Genomic DNA, 21653 nt, shown 5'->3' on the forward strand with positions numbered 1-21653 from the left:
TTGGAGTTAAGTGACTTGCCCAAGGTCACACAACTAGTGAATGTCTGGTGTCTGAGGTGAGATATAAACATGGTTGTAGGAGGGAAGTAGTTAGATGAGAGAAGACCTCCTTTGGGACAGAGCTGGAGCAAGGTCTCACTTGAGAAAGATCTAAGGATTTTCACACCTTGATATTCAAAATGAATTAACAGTGAGATATGACCCTCAATAAAGCTACAAAAATATAGGGCTCTCTTAGGCTGCATTTAGAGAGACATGTTGTAGGGCTTGCTATACTCTGCATAGAATACATCTGAATTCTTAGTCATATATTTCAGAAGAGAAATTGTTAAGGGGGTAAGCAGGCCAGGCTAGTAAAAGATCTCAAGATCATGATGTATGGGGATTAGTTCAAAGAATTATGTATAGTTATCTTAGAGAAGAGAAGATGGACTGTCTTCAAGTATACAATGGCCAAGGAATTAAATTTATGCTGCTTGGCACAAAGGTCTGGAACATAATAGGTACTTAATAAATGTTTGTTGATTGATTAAATGAAAGGGGAAAGAGGTACTTAATTAATGAAATTAATGAAATGATTATATGAAAGTGGAAAGAGGTACAGGAAAAAATTTAAGCAATTAGAGTTCATAAAAAGGGGATTGGGTTGCCTTGGGACGGAGCAAGTTTCCCCCTTACTGTAAGGCTTTAAACAAAGGCTATTAGTCTTATTGTAGAGAGAGTTCTTATTTAGATATAGATTGAACTGGATGACCTCTGAAGACTATAATTCCATAGAATGTCCTTTAACTAGACAGTGCCCAACACAGGCTCAGAGCTAAAGGACTGAAGATATCTGGAATCATATTTATGTCATTTGTCTGAGTTATACCAGATACGGAACATAGTTGAATGAACTGGTGTATTAATACATATTTTCCTATAAAGATAATGTAATACATAATGACCTGCCCCTAGAACTGAATAATAGGGAGGCTGGATTGTGTTTCATAGATTGCATAGTATTTTTTCTGATACTAAGCTGCTCCCTGAAATAGACATCTATCTTCTTGATAACAATATTATTTTTCCCCTAGTAATGCTATGCTTTTACATCATGGAATGTACTACAGCCTCAAAAAATTAAAATCACAGGAAACTCAAAGAGCAGTGGAGGAATATATTGTGGGTATGAATAGATTATAGCATATTACCAATGATGTTGAAGAAGCCATATAAAAGGCAAGAATCAGGGAAATGTATGATTGGAAAAGGAGACTGGTCAAGCATAGAGAATAACAGACAGTTTGAATTCTGTATTAGTACCCAAATATTCTCCCAAGTTTGAGAGAAAGGCTTTGAGCACATTGATGATCTATGGATGTTCTATGGATGATTTATAGGAGAATGTGGACAAGTTATAGAGCATGAGGAAGTGTGGGTAAAATTTTAACTGCTTCAGTAGTATTCACATTGATGAGATAATAGATCCATTGACCTAACGTCCAAATTTGAAAAATCATAGGATCACAGATTTAGAGGTAGCTAAGGAACATGAGGGAGGGCCAGAGTCACACAGGTGGTAAATGAAAAGCTAAGATTCAAACCTAGCTTCTTTGGCTCAAAAATCCATCATTCTTCTCATTGAAAAAATGAGATTTTAAAGAGAAAGTGATTTATGGGAGCAAATTTTGATAATCAACATCACCCGGTGGCAGGGCGGGGAGGGAAGAAATTTGTGTCTTGCATGGTCAACATACTGGTCATACACTGGAAGTTTATTTTCAAGATCCCATTGTGGAGATTGGGTCCTCTTGAAAAATAATTCAAGTCAGCTGAAAATAATAGCACAAGGTTGAGATTGTCTGTGCAAGCCTTTTAGGTTTGTAGGTCTGTCACTGAATATTGTATGATTACTATAGGTGACTTCCAGAGGAATCTTCTACTCTTTGAACGTATGTTGCAATAACATCTATTCACATCCTACTCAAATGGATTACTGTGGTCTGGAGGTAAGCCTGGGATCTCAAAAACTATACTGGAAGAATAGAAGCTTTGGCAGACTTTAGTGGGCTGCATTTGCACACGAAGGGACTAAGATGAAACTGAACCAGTAGCAGAGTCAGTGACCTTGTCTCCAACAGACAGATATACCTATCAAGGTCTGAAAAATGTTTTAAGTCCACATCCTTATAGATTTTGCCAAGCTAGAAAAGTTTTGAGAAGAGGTTCAGTGACCCTGGATGTCTGTCATCCATGGGAATGTCCTTGATTAATTTGAAGAAACTCATCATCATTAGCTTGTCTGCAAGGTGATGACTTTTGGAGAGAGGTATGTGGACTGTAGTCTTGGGGTGGGGGATTCAAAAGTGTCTGGATTTCTTTTTCCAATATTCCTCCTTCCCCAACTCTTAGCTGCCTGTTAAGTATTATCTTTCATTATTACAATGTCAATTCCATGAGGTCAAGGATTATTTTTCTTTTTTAAAATTTGTCTCTAGTGCTTAGTACAATGCCTGGTATGGAGTAAACATTTAATAAATACTTGTTGGACTGGTTGATTTGTTGACTTTGGAGAGTACCCACAAAACTGAAATTGTATTTCCTTAAAGTGTGGAAGCTATAATAACTACATGAACATAGACTGTAGTGGGTATATCAACAACAAAGGGTTCTCTGCTTTTATCAGAACTGCCAGGGTCATAGAAAACAAATGTAAAAGTGTGGTGTGTATGTGTGTGTGTGTGTGTGTGTGTGTGTGTAGTTTTGGAGAAGTCTCAAGGTGATAATCTCTGTCCCATGCTTCTGTCAATAGAGAATTTGAGCCATTGATTTGGTATGAAAAAAACCTCTAATTAAGTCTCAGTTCTATCACCTTCTGTATGCTAGGGCTTAAATGGATCTTCTGCCCTCAGTTTTTTACAAAATTGTTGCATCTATGAGTTGGAAGGGATACCAGGAGCCATCTAGTCCAATACCATACCTGAATGGGAATCTTTACTACAATGTTCCTTAGAATAGTCATTTAGATTTCATTTGAAGAACACCAGTGAAAGATCTGTAAACTGAATTCTGACCTTCTGTAGCAAAGCATTGCACATCGTACTTACTGTTGCATAATTATTTCATCCATTGAGCCTAAATTTGTCTCTAAATCTTCTATCACTGCTTTTTGTTTGTAGTGTTTGTTATGACACATATTGATCTTTTAGTTCACTAAAACTCCCTATTATTTTCTCAAATTATAAATCTAGTCATTATTCCTACATTTTTTACTTGGAAGATAACAAGTTTTAAAAAAAGTTTTACTTAGTCTCTGCCTCCTCTGCCCTCCTAAGCTATTTTTATGGTCCTTTTTTCTGAACTCCCACACCTTAACTAACCACTTTTCTTTCTCTTCTTCTTTCACTTTTTATGTTTCCCTGAGTTTTCTTTCCCTTTTCTATGGTTTTCTGTTCCCCACTCCCAGTTCTCTTTACTGTTCTCCATTTGCAGCAATTTCCCAATGACATTTCAATATAGGAAAGCCTGGAGTGAGTTGACACTCCATGACCAAGGATGCTGAAGAAGCTTTTGGATGACGGCAGCCCTACTGCTTCTCTGGGTACAGTGACAGACAGGAATCAGTCAGTGTAAATATATGAAGGCAGAGTAAACAGTTATCATTAATTCTCTCAGAGTTAGAAGGCTCAGGTTGTCAGAACACCTTGTGGGACCATAGTCATGGGTTCATTTCTTGTCTAGACCACTTGGCTTCCAAGCAAAATCAGCTTCCAAACATTTACTATTGGCTTCAAGAGAGACAGGTAGGAGTGTGAATCTATCAGCCCCCATCTATCCCCACAGTCAGAAACATAAATAGAAGGTCATGTGATGATATTTCATTCAGAAATATCTTTAAATATGGAAGAAAGCTTCCTTTCTACCCAGCAAACCACCTCAGAAACAGACTGTTTCTTGGAGACTTTCAGAATAATTATTTCCTACTAATACTCAGATCAAGACCATCAATTTTTCATTTCATGCTTTTCCTCTTCTCCATGATCTATTTGCATTGAAACATGGCTCTCTCCATTCCCAGCCCCTCACAAACACTAAGTTTATAGTTAGAAATTTTGCCCAAAGAACCTTTCATATAGCTTTAGAGAATGTTTGTGTTGGAAGAGATCTTAAAAGTAATCTAATACAACCCCTTCATTTTTCAGATGAAGAAATTCATTATATCCAAATCAGCCATAACATGTCCACAAAGAATGAAATCAAGTTGTATAGAAACTGGCTTACCATTAGCACTGTCTTTTCTTTTGCTTCAGTTTTCTTCCCTTCTGACTGCTTCTGTGTAGAGGCTCTCTTTTAAAGTGTTTTAATCACACAGTGACTCACTGTTCTTCTTTCTTGGTCTCTCCACCCCCAATAGATTGCTTTCTGAACTTCCTCATCCATGCTCAAGAAACCTAAGTGGTTTCTCCTCCTCATTGGTTATAGTGACAACCCCAAATGAAGCAGATTGTTTTTTTTATTCAGTGAATCTGTGAGTGATTTCTCCCCTCCTGACCCTTCCAAACACATCCATACACACACACACACACACACACACACACACACACACACACACACACACACACACACTCACCCACTCACTCACACTCGTGTATACTGAGAATTTCCATAATTTTAGCAGAGAGGAAACATAGTCATAAATCAAATGAGATAATGGTCATGAAAATGCTTTGAAAAATATAAGACTCTTTGCCCATGTAAGGACTTTGGCAGACTGTCATACCAGAATCTTAACTGCTGCAAAGGTGAATGAAGTATACAGTAGAATGAGCCATCCAACCAGTTTGCTTTCCTTGTGGTGAAATATCTCTCAAAGCAACACATAAAACTGATTCACTTTCTTAATGCTATCACCTTAGGTGCTATTCTAAGTCTATGTAACATTAACTGATGATGATTTTAATCACCAACATTCCATTCCTCTCTTTTGGCCTGAACCTTCACTCCCCAGGTACCTTCACCCATCAAAGAGTTTTCTAGCTTTCAAATTGAACAGAAGGTATTTTTTCATCTGACACAACTGAGTCTTCTTGTGGCTCTGTAGACCTATCCTAAAATTTGTAAACCACCAGTAGATCTACCTAAAGCTTGTGATCTAAGTACCTAGCCTTGTGAATCTGAGTGTTTATAAGGAGAGTTGGTGTCTAAGAATGACGATGATGATGATGAAACACCTTCTATGTAGTTCTTACTATGTTCCAGGCACCATGCTAAGTGATTTATAATTAATATCTCATTTCTTTTCATAATAGTCCCACGAGGTAGGTGTTATTATTATATCCATTTTACAGATGAAGAAACCAAATCAAAAAGAGATTAAGTGATTTGACCAGGGTCACACAGCTAGTGAGTGTCTGAGACCAGATTTGAACTCAAGTCTTCCTAATTCCAAGCCCAGCATTATCTGTGAATACATCTAAGACTTGTGTTTTCAGTGCCTATCCTTGTGAATCTGAATGTTCAGAACCTAAATATAAAGAGGGTTATTGCCAAATAGTGATTTTGACAGGTTCCATTTAAGTGAAGACAATAAGTCTGAGATGTCAGAGATCTCCAACAGAGTACACAGGCCTTCATATCAAGAAAGAACCTGTGACACAGGGGTTACAAGTTGAGGATTTGTTTTATCTGTCTATCTGTCTATCTATCTATCTATCTATCTATCTATCTATCTATCTATCTATCTATCTATCATCTATCATCTATTTATTCATTTATCTATCTATTTTTTTACTTATTCATTTATTCATTTCTTGGGATTGGTTTTTATTTTATTTTTTGAATTTAGATTTTCTTTACAAGCAGTAGCCAAGTAGGGATAGCATCCTTGCAAATACCAAGGCTGGTAGGAGCCTAGAGCCCATAGAACATTATACAATTGTGCATTATTTTGTGTGGATGTAGAGGTGCATGAAGGTGGTGAACAACAATGTTGGGTCAAAAGGGGACAATTTACTGCTAATTTGAAAAATGCATGCAAAGAACTGGGGAAGATATTGAAGATAAGGGTCAGTGTGACAAAGGCTGAATATTATAGCATTATTGCCTTCTTATTCATGAATACTATGTCTCTCAATGTGCCCTAAATTACTTTAGCCTTTTTTGTTTTTTGGCCTACCATCATACAACTGACTCATATTAAGCTAACTGTTCATTAAAATTTCCATCTCTTTCTCAGATGAACTGATATCTATCCCTGCTTCCCTTCTTTCCTTTTTGCTTGGGAAATTCTTTTTGGGGGGGGCCTCAGCATAAAACTTTATCCATATTAACTTTCATCTTATTAGATTGGACAAAGCACACTAGAAAAATGAGGCTCAGAAAAGTGACTTGCTCAAAGTCACACAGACAAATGAGAGAATTAAGATTCAAGTATATGTTGTCATATTTAAAATATCCTGCTTTTCCCACTAAACAAACCCTGGCACTTTACTAACATACTATAATCCAACCTAGACTTGAAAACAAAGATTTATTAGAACAGTCTAAAAAGTGTGCATATCTTTTAGTTCCTTGAGATTCTTCAGAGTAGGCTTTCCATACAGGACAACTGCTAGAAGGCTGGTCCCCTGAGGAAGGTGACAAATGCCATCTACTGCAGAGTGGTAGAGCTAAAGAACAGGAGGCAGAACTGTGAAGTGAGTAGGGTCTTCAAAAAATAATTTACTCTTCCCAAGGAGCTCCAGGAAGCACAAAGCAAAGGATGATGGTAAATAGTAATTAGGAATCCTGACAAGCACTGTCAGGTAAATGATGGGACACAAAGTGGCCCTGGTCTTGTTCTTATGGCTATTGATGGGAACATTTATTGATTAGCAGATGAGATGTGAGTCCTTTCTACATCCATACCTGAATGTGAAAGAATATATTTACAACATTTAAAAATAAGTTTTAAAAAGTTTTGAGCCTTGTAAAGCCTTGAGTTTTTGAAAAGGTGACAGCTGATAGCTATTGTTGGGAGATGTCTATGACTACTATTCCCAGGTTATAGCTAACTGAGGATAATAATCCTTACAAGGGAGGGATCTCGAAGTGTATTTTATGTGGTGAGGGAGTCTCTGACATCAGAAATGAATAAATGTGTTTCCTTTGGGGTGTCTTCTGACCCAATTACCTTTAATTGTTAACCTGAACTCCTTGTAGAAACTCGGTATTCATTATTACTCCTTATTTTTACTATGAATTAAATTCTTGCATTCAGTTCTTTCCCCTGACTGGATTTGACTATGTAGCAAAACCCTGGTAAGGGAAGGTTAAGTGAGCTCTAGGAAGTACAATAAGGTGAGGGCCTCCATTTTCCCTGGGTCTTATTCCACTGTGTTGTCATAGTGGTGTGTGTAGGTTTTCATAGGCTCTGAGCCAGTCAGGCGCTGTGAACTTCCTATTCTACACCCTGTCATGCAGCTTGTTCTAGTGTGGGAGCAAACATGGTGATAGCATTGACATTTCAATTGGTCTCATGCTCCTTATCTGAATCCACGTCAGCTGAACTTGAACTTATTTCCTGTTCTATATCTGGAGGAGAATGCTTGGAGAAGAGAGGGGTACAGCAGTGTGTGTGTGTGTGTGTGTGTGTGTGTGTGTGTGTGTGTGTGTGTGTGTGTGTGTTTGTGTGTGTGTGTGTGTGTGTGTGTGTGTGTGTGTGTGTGTGTGTGTAGAGTGGAGATATACAAGGCAGCCTTAACCTCAGGCCATTTATTCACTCTGACTCTGCAACTTTTTAAGGTCTCATAACTGGGTTTAAAAAATATCTTCACAAACATAAGATCAGAAAGGTATGGCTATTTAGCGATTTATCTGACAGAGCTCCAGGGGTTTAGTGGATAATAAACACAGTATGATCTGACCATCAAGAAAGTTAACTGATCTGATCTAACTGATCTAAATTGTCTTCTGATCATGCAGATGGTCCACCTCAGGCTTAAACTTCAAGTAGATGTTAGTTATACTGTCCCTATCCTTGTTAGACCACATTTAATGAGTTGTATTTAGTTCTGGATGCCACGATTTAGTAATGACGCTAATAAGTGTTCTGAACCCATTTGTTTAGTAAGGATATTAATAAGTGTTCTGAACCCATGAAGTTTCTAGAGGTGCCACCACCAGAGGTAGACCTAACCGCACTTTTGTTCCCCACTCTCCCCTTCCCTCAGTTCCCAAGCATTCCCAGAATGCATGGAAACTGTCTGGAAAAGGGTAGAATAATTTCAGCCAGATCATGTTTTTTTCTTACTTCTGCCCCTCACCTGCCCTGAACCCAATTGCACAGGAACCCAGCTGCACAGGAATGACACCTTTCCACCTCTCCTGGGCTGTTTGCTCATAACAGTTTGAATGAAATGGAAGTCCAGAACTCTATTCCTTCTAATGAGATGAAGGATCTCCATGTCTTACCATCTGTTCTGTCCCTGCTTCCTAATATCCTTCAGATTTTACCATCTTCCTTGCCTCTGTGTCCTTCCTTTTAGTCTCCCAATACTATTATCTTAATTATTTAAGTAATCTAAAGAATTCTGAACCTTTCTATTTGCCCTACAGCTGAACTTTGTTGTATGTGCTATCTCTCTCTCCCTAACTAGAGTTAAGCCCACTGAAAGCGGGGATTATCTAACTTTTTCTATGATTACCCCCACTATGTCCTGTCTGTCATGAAGAAATTGTGCTTATCCTTTGACTCCGCAATAACACTTCTAGGTCTGTATGCCAAAGAGATCATAAAAATAGGAAAAGGTGCCACATGTAAAAAAAATATTTATAGCAGCCCTTTCTGTGGTGGCCAAGAACTAGAAATCAAGGGAATGTCCATCAATTGGGGAATGGCTGGACAAGTTGTGGTATATGAATGTAATGGAATACTATTGCACTATAAGAAATGAAGTCCAAAAGAAAAGAAGTCCAAACAGTTGGACTTCAGAAAAACTTGGAAAGACTTATATGGACTGATGCTGAGTGAAATGAGCAGAACCAGAAGAAAATTATACACACAACAGCCAAAGTGTGCAAGGACTGTTTCTGACAGACTAAGCCCTTTACAGCCATGCAAGGACCTAAAACTTCCCCAAAGGATTCTTGAGGCAAAATGCCATCTACATCCAGAGAAAAAACTATGGAATCAGAATGTAGAATGAAGCAGCCTATTTTCTCTTGTGTTCTGTTTTTGTTTTTTCTCATGATTTCTCCCACTCATTTTAATTCTTCTATGCAACATGACTAATGTGAAAATGTATTTAATAAGAATGTATGTGTAGAACCCATATAAGGTTGCATGTCATCTCGGGGAGGGAGGGAAGAGGTAGTGGGAGAAAATTAAGACTTATGGAAGTGATTGTTGAAAACTGAAAACAAGAAAATTAATTAAAATTTTGAAAAAAAGAGAACAAAAGAGATTGCCCTTCTCTTGACCAAAACAAACTCCTATCCATATAGAAGGATGTCATTCCACTCTGTCTTCTGGTTTAATAGATCCTCTCCCCCAATTCCCCTCCCTCATTTTCTCACTAATTTTGTATTTCTCTGTTTCTTGACTATTTCTGTACAGTCTACAAACATTTTCATGTCCAAAAAGCCTCATTTAATCTGTCAGTCCCCTTTAATTATCTATCTGTCCTACCTTTCATGGTTTAACTCTTTGATAAGGCCATTTACAATTAGTGCTAGCTCTCCCTTTTCTCTCATTCTCTTAACTCTCTACATTCTGTCTTACAAATTAATCATTCAATTTAAGATACTTTCTCCTAAATTACCATTAATCTCTTAATCTACAAATCTATTAGTCTTTCCCAATCCACATCCTTCTTTACTGCCTTTTACAATGTCAATTCCCTTCTTCAACCCTGATATTTTCTTTTCTCTTCATTTTCATGAAACTGTTTCCTCCTGGATCTCCTCATACCAGTCTACATCTCTCTTATTCTCCTTCTAGGCCATTCTTAGTAAATGACGATGGTCCCCCAAAGCTTTTTTCATGAGCCCTCTTCTTTCCCCCTTCTTTCAATTGGTGATCTCATTGGCTCCCATGCATTTAACTATAATCTCTTTGCTAATGGTTTTGAGATCTATTTGTCCTGCTCTAGCCTCTCTCTTAAACTCTAGTCTCTCATCTCCAACTCTCTATTGGACATTTCAAGCTGAATGTTCTGTAGCCAAATGAGGTACAATTTGTTTGAAATTGAACTCTTTATGTTTACCCTGCAGCCTTCCCCTCTTGTATTCAACCTACTTATTGGGCCACCTATAGTATCTGGCTGAGTAGATGTATTAGGAAAAGAGATACTTAGGCAGACAGGGTGATTAGACTGAAGAGACTGTTTTTTGAAGACAATGGAGGAGGCTGTTTTTGATCTCAGCAAGCTTGATCATAAAAATAGCATGGGAATATACATACATATATAAATATACACACATATACGTATACTCACAAAATGTATAAATATGTGTATATATATATACATATATATATGAATAATATAATCTCATCTTTCTAGCCTCAAGAAAGAATTAGACCTTATAACAAGGGCATAGGGAAAGAAGGTAAAGTAATGAAGTTAGACATATATTCTTTCCCCCTATTCTGTTAATGTTATGATATCACAAGATAGGGCAGTGGTATTGTATTAAAATATACTATGTGTGTATGACTTTAAGGGCTAGAATGAAAACTTATAGTCTTCAAACTGACATAAACTGGAAACTGAGGCAAGCTGGAAACTGACATAGAGCTACTTAACTTTTACACATATGGAAGGATTTAAGGATAGGTATACATTTTTCCTCTTTTTATTTTTCCTTTTGGGGGTAATATACATAGAGCAGCTAGTGGCTGCTCAGTCAAGCCTTTAAACTGTTGGTTCACAGTCTTGGAAATTGTAGGTCTACGGACCTCAAACACAAGAACTTTGGAGAGATATATGATCCAAATTCATTTTCATCATACTCAGCAAGAATGGAATTCATACTTCCCTCCAATAGCATGCATTTTACTCTTGTGTGTTTAATGCAAGCCAAAATTTTTAAGGAGAAATCTGAATTAGCAGTTTGCAATCTGTTAAGGTGTATTTTTATCAATGTCAATGATCTTACATCTAAAGACTTGCTAGAGAATTTGGGGATTAGTGATTGTGACTGCCCTAATAGACCTGGGCAGGTCTGAATGAATTGACTGATTTTCTTACAGAACTAATGAGATTGTTTTGTAATAATATTTTTCATATAATATACATTCTTTCTTCAAAGATAGCAAGCTGCGTGTATGTTCGTCCTTCATTGCTGAAGAAGACCATGCCATCAGAGAAATAGTGACATGACTTGCACTTGACTTTGTTTTTGAGTGAGGGAGGGCTGTGCAGGTCACCAGCCTCACTTCTCCTCCAGAGCCATCTGAATCCAGTGACCAGATATTCATCAGGATGACTGGAGATGATCCAGGATGAGGCAATTGGGGTTAAGTGACTTGCCCAAGGTCACACAACTAGTGAGTATCAAGTGTTTGAGGGGAGATTTGAACTCAGGTCGTCCTGACTTCTGTACTGGTGCTCTATCCACTGCATCACCTAGCTGCCCCAAAGATAGTAAGCTATATCAGCAATGAAGGAATAGGAATTGAATTCTATCAAGTCCTAGTTGTTCGTTGTTCAACCTAAGCTTACACAATTTAAAAATGGGTGTCATTAAAATTTTAAAATTAAAATTTTTGTTGGGCTAAACTTAATATAACATTGATTTTTATTTCTAAATTAGCCAAAGGAAAAGACAATGGGGGGTGATGGAAACCCAAATAATCTAAGAAATCTAATTTAATTTTTTGTCTCTTTTTACTTCTTTCATCAACCTTTGGAGTCCTTGTGGTCAAGTGGTTCATTTTCTTTTTCCTAGGACTCTACTTTGACTTATTTGTAGTGATACTGTCTTATTTCAGATTAGTTTAGTGGCCTTTATTTAACCAATAGGAGTTCTTCATTGTATTTAGATTTTTCTTCTGTTTAGTTCTGTCTTGACCTTCAGTTACTGCCTTGAAACTTTGTGCTAAAGACAGACTTCAGTTAGATAGAGCAAACAGGGCTTGATTTATTCTGCTCGTCATCAGTCTGCTCCCCTACCACCATTCTAGATTGGATGGCTAGTTCTTGGTCCCCCTTCCTGCCTTGGACCCAATCCATGGTCCTGTACTTGGATATGGAGATGGGTCTGAATTTGTGATGAGGCCTTAAGACAGATAGATAGATAGGCAGACAGACAAACAGATAGACAGACAGATAGATAAAGAGATAGATAAATAATGCATTTATTAAACACTATGTATCAGAGGAGTATCCTAAGGCAATGTGGTTGGGGAAGAGAAAGAAGTGGAATCTGGAGAGAGTTGAGACAGAAGCATGTCTAGGGTACCTTCCCGAACAGTGGTATGGGGGAGATAGTAACCAGTTAAAAGAGGAGGAGCCCAACTTCATTTACCTCTATTTCATTAGGGTCTAGTATGGTTCTGTTTCCTCTCTTTCAACTTGACCGCTAGGATTTGGCTCTGTCCTCTGCTGTGGTTCTAATCTGGAGATCACCCTGGCTCCAGGCCTCCTAGAAGGGCCCTGGGCATGGGCTGCCTGTGGGCTGACCTGTCTACATGTTTCTTTGAACAGGATTAGCTTTTGTCACTTGTTTTGGCTTCCACAGAATGTTGGAGATTGGATTGTACTAACTTCAGGTCTCTCAGAGGGCCTTCCCTTCGTCTAAACTCTTTCTCCCTTCATGCACAGCTGGACAGATTCATCTGTCTATTTGAACAGCTGCCTTTAGGGTATATTTCATCCCCTAATGTGTCTCCAGCAGGGTAGAGCACATATCCTATTGCCTATTTAGTTCCCTCTTACTACAGATTGCACTAACTCTAGGCACTGGCTTGTGGTGAGCTTTTCGTGACAGTTGTAGGCTGAATGGAGAAGCTTACTGGTGATTCTCTTTTGTTTTACTAATCATTGATTCATTGGTGCCCTTTTAAATATTTACTGGGGAATTTCTTAGGGAAGCTGGGCTTGGTTGTAACCTTTGTGGTGCTCTTTATCAGAACTGACTCTAAGTAGACTCTTCAAGGAAGCTGTAGTTCTATAGTTTTCTAGAAGAGGAAGGCCTGTTTGACAGGGCCCTGAAGCACAGAGGATCTTCTTTTCTGGGCAGAACTAACATTGGTAATTAAAACTGTGACTGCTCTAATCCCACAGAGTCTTTGTTCTCCTTGCATGTCCGCTTTCTCTGGGGAAAGGAGAAGGAAAAAAGTCTAAATTTAGTGCATTGGGGCGAGACAACTAAAATTAGGGCAGAATTGTGAGAGCCAGTAGGATGATCCCCTCACAGTTTATTTATCTGGTTTTCCAAATTAGGTGCAGAATCAGAAGCTGTCATTTTGGAAATTTTTGTATCCCTTTAAGGCTCAGCTCAGGTACCACCTCTTATGGTTAGCCTTCTTCTTTCAATCGAGTTTCTACTGTAATGCCCCTCCTTAGTTTTCTTCTACTATGGGTTTTCTGAGGACATGTTGTATTCCACCAATGGAATGTGAGCTGCTTGAGCTCAGGGACTTCTTTGTTTTGATCTCTGTATCTCTATTGTCCAAGGTGGTCCCTTTTCCACAGAAACCAAGGAAAACGTTTACATATGAAAAACTGACAGTTATATGGGAGATGCATGGGTTCCAGTGAGAAAAAGGAATAAATAGAATTTATTAGTCTAGAGAATTGAAAGATAGTTCTCCAGCCTTCATGTATTATTGGTTTACTGTGCAGTCCCTTTCGTAGTAAACAGTAATGAATATTTGTTGAGTTGAAACACATTGGGACCAAAATAGTCATCATCATCATCATCATCATCATCATCGTCATCATCATCGTCATCATCACTCAAGTGATTCTGGTCTGTTTACACAGGGAAGAACAAATGGATGGAGGATGTCCATTACTCAGATTTCAATGTATATTTGAATGGGTACCTTACAGGGATTACACAATTTGTGTATGTATATATATATATATATATATATATATATATATATATATATATATATACACACACATAAATACATATTTATGGATATGTATATATGTATATGAATATATGTGTATACACACCTATATCTTAGATAATACAAATGGACAGTGAGCTGGGCACACAGTTGAAAAAGAGAACAGGGTAAATTGCACTGGGAGAATGCAAAGCCTTTTTAATTCTTCTGACCCCAATCTTCCCAGGATAGCAATGAACTCTCTCTCTCTCTCTCTCTCTCTCTATATATATATATATGTATATGTATATTTACTAACGTTGCTCTATGGCAGTGAGACTTGGAACACTATTTCTTCTGAAGAGCTAAAGAACTATGAACTATGCACCACACAAAGGGCAATGTAAAAGCATATCGTAGGTGGGAGCAGTATGTGATTTATGACCAACAAGGAACTCTCAAGACCAGGAGTAAAGAATGTCTCCAAGTGATTCTGTGCAGGAGGAGGTGGCTTGATGATGGGTGAGAGTGAGAGATATCTGGTGGATAATCATGCCTACATATAGCTTCATGATGTCTAGACCAAAGAAAGGAAGGTTTATAACGCTTCTGGAAAGATGTCTGGAGAAACCAATCAACTTAATAAGCTAGTAGAAATCATTTGATTGTGTATTTATGAGAGTCCATTATTTTAAAGGAATTCTATGGTGAAAACCTTTATAATGTGAAGAATTTTATAAAGTGGGTAGTCACTCTCTAATTTAGAATTTTTGTAAAACTAAATTTTTCATGTATTTTATTTGCTTAAAATAGGTCACTCTCATACAGGAAAAACAACAAGTATTTGCATAGCACTTTAAAGTTTACAAAGCACTTTACAAATAGTATCCCATTTTATCCTCACAATAACCCTGGAAGGGAGATGTTATAATTATCCCCATTTTGCAGAGAAGAAAACAGGAATGCATGGGTTCCAGTGCAGTTTGCAGGAAGCAAACAGAGATTAAGTGACTTTCCCAGGTTCACACAAATAGTGTTTGAGGTAGGATTTGAACTCAGATCTTCAGGTCCAGAACTCTATCCACTCTACCTAGCTGCACCCTATCCAGAAGCTGTAGATATAACTCCATTATAACAAATAAAACGGCAAATTTGTGATGAGAATGCAAAAAGCCTTGGACTTAGAGTCAGGGAATGTTGACTAGATGCTTGGCTTTGTGACCCTTGACATCATTTCACCATAACAGGCTTCAGTGTCTTCATTTGTTATATGAAGCAGTTGGATTAGATAATTACCAAGATCTTTTCTATCCCTAAAATCCCACGAGCTTCTGAAATTACAGTTCTATATAACAAAGCCATTTGAAGTCCTCATGCGCAATGCTTTATTTCCTTGGTTACAACAAATCTTCTCTGAATATTCCTTGGCAACAGAACTTTCTTTCCAGCTGGAAGAAAAGCAACTGGAGTATAGAAATATAATTGTTTGCAAAAGATTTGTTATTATAACATCTACTGCCAGGTCATATTGGTCAATTAAATCTCATTAATATGTTCTCTGTTAAATTCTCTTTGGTGATGGGGTAGGGTAATAGTCATCATATCAAATATTCACAATGTACCATTAACCTGATTGTAGTAAGTTAAGGTTTTTGATTGATTTATCATACTCCTTGTCTATATTAATGTTGTTACTGATGATCTTTCTTCGTATAAGATACAAAAGTCCTCATTGTCCACTGGCAAGGATTTTGTCTTGGCATTGATAATTTCTTCTCAGTATGGTAAGAATTTCTGGTTTTGAGCTGACTTCGTACAACTTTGAGGATGATTGATTCATAGTCAGGAACTTTGGCTATGCCCTTTAAAAGGGAGTCTGAAGGAGGGGCATGAAATTTAGGAGGCCAGACTGACAAGAACTTTTCAGGCACACACTTGCTTTGGTTCCTTGGAAGGAAACCTTGGCTTCCCTAGGCATCTATATGCTTCCGGGGACCATATGATGTACCAGTAAGAAACCTGACATACACCAGCTATCACAGGTTCTTTGATCTGTTTTTCTAAAAGGAAAGGCAACTTTTGAGGGGTCAACAATCACTTTAATCAAGCACATGTATCACTCATTTAGTTTAGGGAAAAAAGTCAGCACCCTGAACTTCAGAGGAAATACAGAGAAATCAAAATCAACAGATATGACTGCCAGCTGTCTGACATAAGCAATACATACATCATAGATCAACTGACAGATCCAGCTATCTGACCATTACATGCATACATAGTTACCAGAAAGAGAAGCACCAACATCTGGGTTTTCAAAGCCAGGGGGTTGCTTACAATCTTTACACAGAACTATATTCTGCTATTAAACTGAAATGTTTTAGATTATGTTGCTAATTTATGAAACTGATGTCACGTCATACCTTATCATAAAAAATGCATCATTTAGTGTTTCAGATGGGTCTCCTTTACCTCCATTACTAAAGCCTTCTTGTTCCTACCTCGCAGCTGAAGTTGTCCTACCCCCTAGTGGCTCCCCCTAACCTAGCACTGTTTTCCAAACATCTTGTGAGGGGGGAGAATTTGAATGCACATAGACCAGTAGAAGAGGACAGGGATACAATACATCTTTCCCTCTTCCACTTTCCCATTAGGGCTCACATCCTTACTTTTCTATCAGCAGAAACCTCTGCTTCTCTCTGCTGTCCACCCCATTCCCTGCCCCCAGCTCCCCGCGTCAATACAATTAAAGGCAAGCAAACATAAGACATCCAAGGATTCAGAATCCTCTGCTAGCTTGTTACCTTTATTGCAAACTGCTCTTTGTCTGGCCCTCAGTCTGAAGCACAGCACATTTGTGAAAGTGGTACTACAAGACAAAAAGAAAATACAAATAAAATACAAAAAGAAAATGTGGCTGTCAGATCAAAAATCAACTTTGATGCTTCATCATGGCATGAAGGTGACTGGTTCTAGATCATTGTTCCAGTAACAGATTTTTCCAAATTGTAAAGGCATCAAATATGGGGAACAAATTGTTATTTGAAGGTGTGCCCAGGTAAACTCAGATAGGCTCATCACCTGACATGAGATGAATATTTTGTTCACCTTTAGCTTATGAATTAGCATTTATATAGTACTCCAAGATTTGCAAAGTATTTACAAATATTATCTCATTTGATCCTCACAGTGTTCTTGGGGGGTAGGGTGAGAAAGCATAGGTAGACAGGGGTTAAATGACTTGCCCAAGGTCATATAGCTAGTAAGTATCTGAGGCTAGTGTCTTCCTGACTCCAAGTCTAGCATTTTACCCATTGCAGCAACTCACTGCCCCATGAAAATCTCTATTCACACTGAAGAATAATGAAAATACCAAAGAAATAAGGTCTACCTGTTCCATATTGCCAGCTCTGAAAACAAGTGGGCCATATCAGTTTTTGTGATGGTGAAACTTTTATTTTTAGAAGAAATAACTTATATGTAAAATCAAGTCCAAAATTCAAATTAAGTCAACAAACATTTATTAAGTGCTTCTTATGTTCCAGTCATAATGCTAAACATTTGGAGTACAAAGAAAGGCAAAAAACAGACCTGTTCCTCAAAGAATTCAAAATTTAATGGAGAAAACAACATGCAAAGAACTATGTAAAGGGCCTCAGGCTCCCATGTTAAAATTTTTAGGTGTCTTCCTTCTCTTTAGCCCAGAGAGGCAGCATGGTATATGGTTCTTCCAAACAAAGTAATTAATATGCCAGATCTATATTGGGCATGTGAGCCAGGAGACGTAATTTGACCTCTGAACTTCTGTATCCTCATTTGTAAAGTGAAGATATTTCTCTAACATTTAGTCAATTAATCAAAAATTGATTGATGAACAGAGAAGGTGCTGACTTGCGCTGGTGGAGGGCTTCTCTTCACTTGACAATTTCTTATACACCAATGAAGTCATAAGACCAGTCTCTGTCCCTCCTGTATCCTAGACTGTGTGCTAAGTGCTGAGAATACAAGGGAATAGTAAAACTATCTCTTCCCTCAAGGAGCTTATGTACCTACAATACTTTGTAAATATGAGAGTCCTACCATATTTATACCTGTGAAACATTACTATTGCTGGCTAATTGCCCAGTATAGTTTGACAGATAAAGAGCCAGCCTGGGGCACAGTTAAAACCTGGCTTCCAGTCTCACTTTGGACTCCTATAGACTATTCGATCACTGGCAAGTCCCTTAACCACTCAGTGTCTCCCAGGTAGCTCTCTAATCTTAGTTAATAAATCACAGAAAGAGTACAAATGTGAGTTGGTAGAGTCATCCCCCTCACTGGGAGTTCCCTACACCACTGAAATCAGAGATACGAACCCCTGCCCCCACTCCCTACAAAAAAAAATAAAACAAAACCGCCAGGGATATGGGTACATTGCCTCTTTCCTTTCTTTTTCTAATAGTACATTTATGCCATTCTAACCTTAACTCAGGACCTGAAAGAGGAAAATATTCTCTCCTGGCCTGGGGCCATCCTGCCCAACTGCCACAGAGGGAATCATAACCTGGACAAAACCTGGTTGCTGTGTTCTATTTATGGCCGCTGATCTCCAAACTGGTTTATAAATTTATAGTGCTTGCTCTATACTCAGACTGCATGATAGTTAGTGGGGAGCCCAATAAGCTTCACCCGAGGGCAAATTATAAATAACATGGTGACAAGTGAACAGGGAGCTGGAATCTATATTTATTTAGTTTTTTAGATAGGAACTGATTAATTCATGCATAAATGGACCCTTGTTTCTTTTCTCAAAATAGGTTTTTGACTTACATTCTAGGCAGTGATTAGCTAGTGGAGTGAAACTGCTGCCTTTCACATTGGCTTCATGGGAATGAGGGAGAGGGAAAATGATCACATGATAGATTACATCAAGTTGGGTTCTCCCAGCCTCCTCCATCAGCAATGGACAATGAGTAACTAGAAAAGATCAGAGGTCATTGACAGCAAGAGGGCAGTCCAGACTGAGAAAAGCTTTTGTCTTCTTCTGAATCCACTGAGGTCCCAAGTTCCTTTCATGTTCCATGAATCCAAGATCCAATTTCTGCATTGGGCATCTGAGGATTGGGCTTGTTGGAAGCATGAGTCAATTATTCTGTGAAAACTGTGTTGTTCATACTCTTTTATACAGTCAAAGGAGGACTCGAATGGTTCATTTCCTAGAACTCCTGGTTCGTCTTAATCCTCTTATTGGAAACTTCTAGGTTTTGTTCTTAAAATTTTATCTTTATTGATTTCTTTTGTATTTATATCCCTGTAATTTATTTTAAAAAATTAAAAATAATAATTATTTATTTTCTATTTTCCAATCCCCATCTCCACCCCTCATTAAAAAAAAAAAAAAGAAACAAAGGAAGGAAGAAAGGAAGCCCATAGCATTACCAATATGCCATGACCAAAAATTCTGGATCTTGGGTTGGAAACCTACAGAACTGAGCAGAACAGCAGGTTTAAAACACAGTAGATGCTGGTTATTTGTTTAACAGTCCTGTGCTGGGTAAAAGCAACTATATTCAGTATCTAAGCATAGTTGTCTGCTTCTATGAAGATTCACTGGATTTTACTGGAGAAAGAAATGGCAAACCACTTCACTGTGTTTGCTAAGAAAATCCCATAAGTAGCATTGGCATGCTATGGTACACGAGGTCATGAAGAATATGGACACAATTGAATGACTGAACTACAACAACTAATGGAAATTTAAATTCATTATGCAAAGATCACATTTCCATGGACCAATGAACTATAACAAGATGGAAAGGAGGACAAGTTCTCCAATAAGCACAGCCTTAAGTGCTTATTTCTGATTGGCTAATTCCACAAGTCCCTGCAAAACCTTTACTAGGAATTGCTACTACCTTGCACAGAGAGATAGAATTAAGGGATAAAGGTCATTTGCTCTCTGAAAACAAGAGCTTGGCATTCACTCAGCACCTCCACCCTCAAAGGATGTGTAAACTGCCAAGGTTAGTGTAGAATCTTGGACTCAGAATCATTTTCTGGACAGGATCCTCTAAGTGCCATCTGGTAGTTAAATACATTTCCCTTAGCTCTAGGGAACAATTGAGTAGAGGACTCAGAAATTTTAAGATGTTTCAGTGAAATGAACTTATAGATAAATTCCTTATAGATGGACATATAAGACCATTAAAAAATGAGGCTTGAGCAGTCAGCCTCAGGAAGCACTTGGCATGAAAGGTTTTCATTGGTGAGTCTTCCTAGAACCTCCATTTAAAAGAAGGGCCATGCTTCTCTCTCTGAATTTCCCAACTGTTTCCCTCCATGGGTACCTTCCTTCCTCCTCCTCCTCCTCCCCTTCTCTTCAGTTTCTTTTATGTGTTGTGTCTTTCTCCACCAGAAGTTCCTTATGGATGGGTGTTATTTTGCTTTATTGACCCCTTTCTCTTCTTGGGTGTACTGTTGGGGAAACAGATTGGTGGTACTCCAGGGAAGAAAATCCAAGCTATATGTGGATACAAAGACTCCTCAGCTCATCAAGTTTCCTGTTACTTTGCCCTTGAATGTACTCCTAGGAAAAGATGTAGTGGTAAATATTTAACAACTGTCTCTGGGCTGGGTGAGTGGGAACAAATTCAAAATATACTTTAAAGCTTAATCTGTACTATTAATATTTTCTCCAACACTTTGTTTAGCCTAGAAATCAACAGAACAATAAAATAAAAATGATCAAAATAAATCAAGCCCTGATATGTAACATTTTTCAATTTCTGAGGTACAAAAGCTCATCCTGAAAATTCAATAATTAGCTCTTGAGAACATGTTTGAGCTGGCTTCAGCACATCCCTGCGTCTAAGGCATCACTCCATTCTTTCCATGCTGTCAATGGGGTGGGCAGCCCCTGCTGGCTGTTTGCTGCTTTCCCTTTTCTACTTGAAAATGATTATTGCTGCTGCTGAAACTCAGGCTGGATATGGCAAAGGATAAGTTGGAACAAATCCTGAAGCACTGCAATAGTGGAATGGAGATGAGACTAAGGGTGGTAAGAGACAGACAGATCCTAACACCTGTCACTCACCCTATTTACTCTCTTTTCAGAGCTGATCTATAGGTTTGGTGTGGGAACGGGAGTAGAAGGGGCATGGGGGTGATGTGATGGAGGGGGGGCGTTAAGGGCTCCACATTTTTGCTATGTGACAGTTCCTATGTAGAATTCCACTATACTATGTCTTAATAAACAATGTGGCCACCGAAAACTCAGACATCTAAATCATAAAACGAGGTTGGCTAATTGCGAACAGATTCCCCAGATGCAGGGAGGATGAAAAGCCACTAAGAAAACTAATTGAGATTTTCCCATAATTCTGTATTGGAGTGATATTCCATTTCATACCCCCTAGAGTAAGTTTCAAAACCGACCAGTGAGAGCAATTAAAGTTGCTCAGCCTTGCCCATCGTAGTAGGAGGAGTAGTCAGAGTTTGTAGATGAGTGTTCTTGTTGAACTGTGGAGATATGGTGAGAAAGCACACAGTTGTGCAATGGATAATTTTTGAGAAAATCACCTTGCTGGCGGCTTGAGAATAGTGCCACCTGGTGGATAAAATTTACATTACGCCCCCTGTTGATAATCGAATG

At 38.3% G+C, this 21653-nt stretch overlaps 1 protein-coding gene across 6 annotated transcripts in view; it reads right to left on the reverse strand.

Annotated features, from left to right (window-relative positions):
• LOC140506874 (granulocyte-macrophage colony-stimulating factor receptor subunit alpha-like) overlaps positions 1 to 21653 on the reverse strand; it is a 64539-nt gene that overhangs the window by 39338 nt on the left and 3548 nt on the right. For 2 of the 6 annotated variants that reach the window (XR_011968140.1, XM_072614501.1), the window contains exon 1: positions 4264 to 4370. The gene's annotated coding sequence lies outside the window, so the exon portion shown is untranslated. Of the gene's footprint in view, positions 1 to 4263; positions 4393 to 16824; positions 16890 to 21653 lie in introns of those variants that run through there. The other 4 variants (XM_072614505.1, XM_072614504.1, XM_072614502.1 and 1 more) reach the window with 3 other exon arrangements.

The sequence above is a fragment of the Notamacropus eugenii genome, chromosome 5 (assembly GCF_028372415.1).
Source record: "Notamacropus eugenii isolate mMacEug1 chromosome 5, mMacEug1.pri_v2, whole genome shotgun sequence".
NCBI lineage: Eukaryota > Metazoa > Chordata > Mammalia > Diprotodontia > Macropodidae > Notamacropus > Notamacropus eugenii.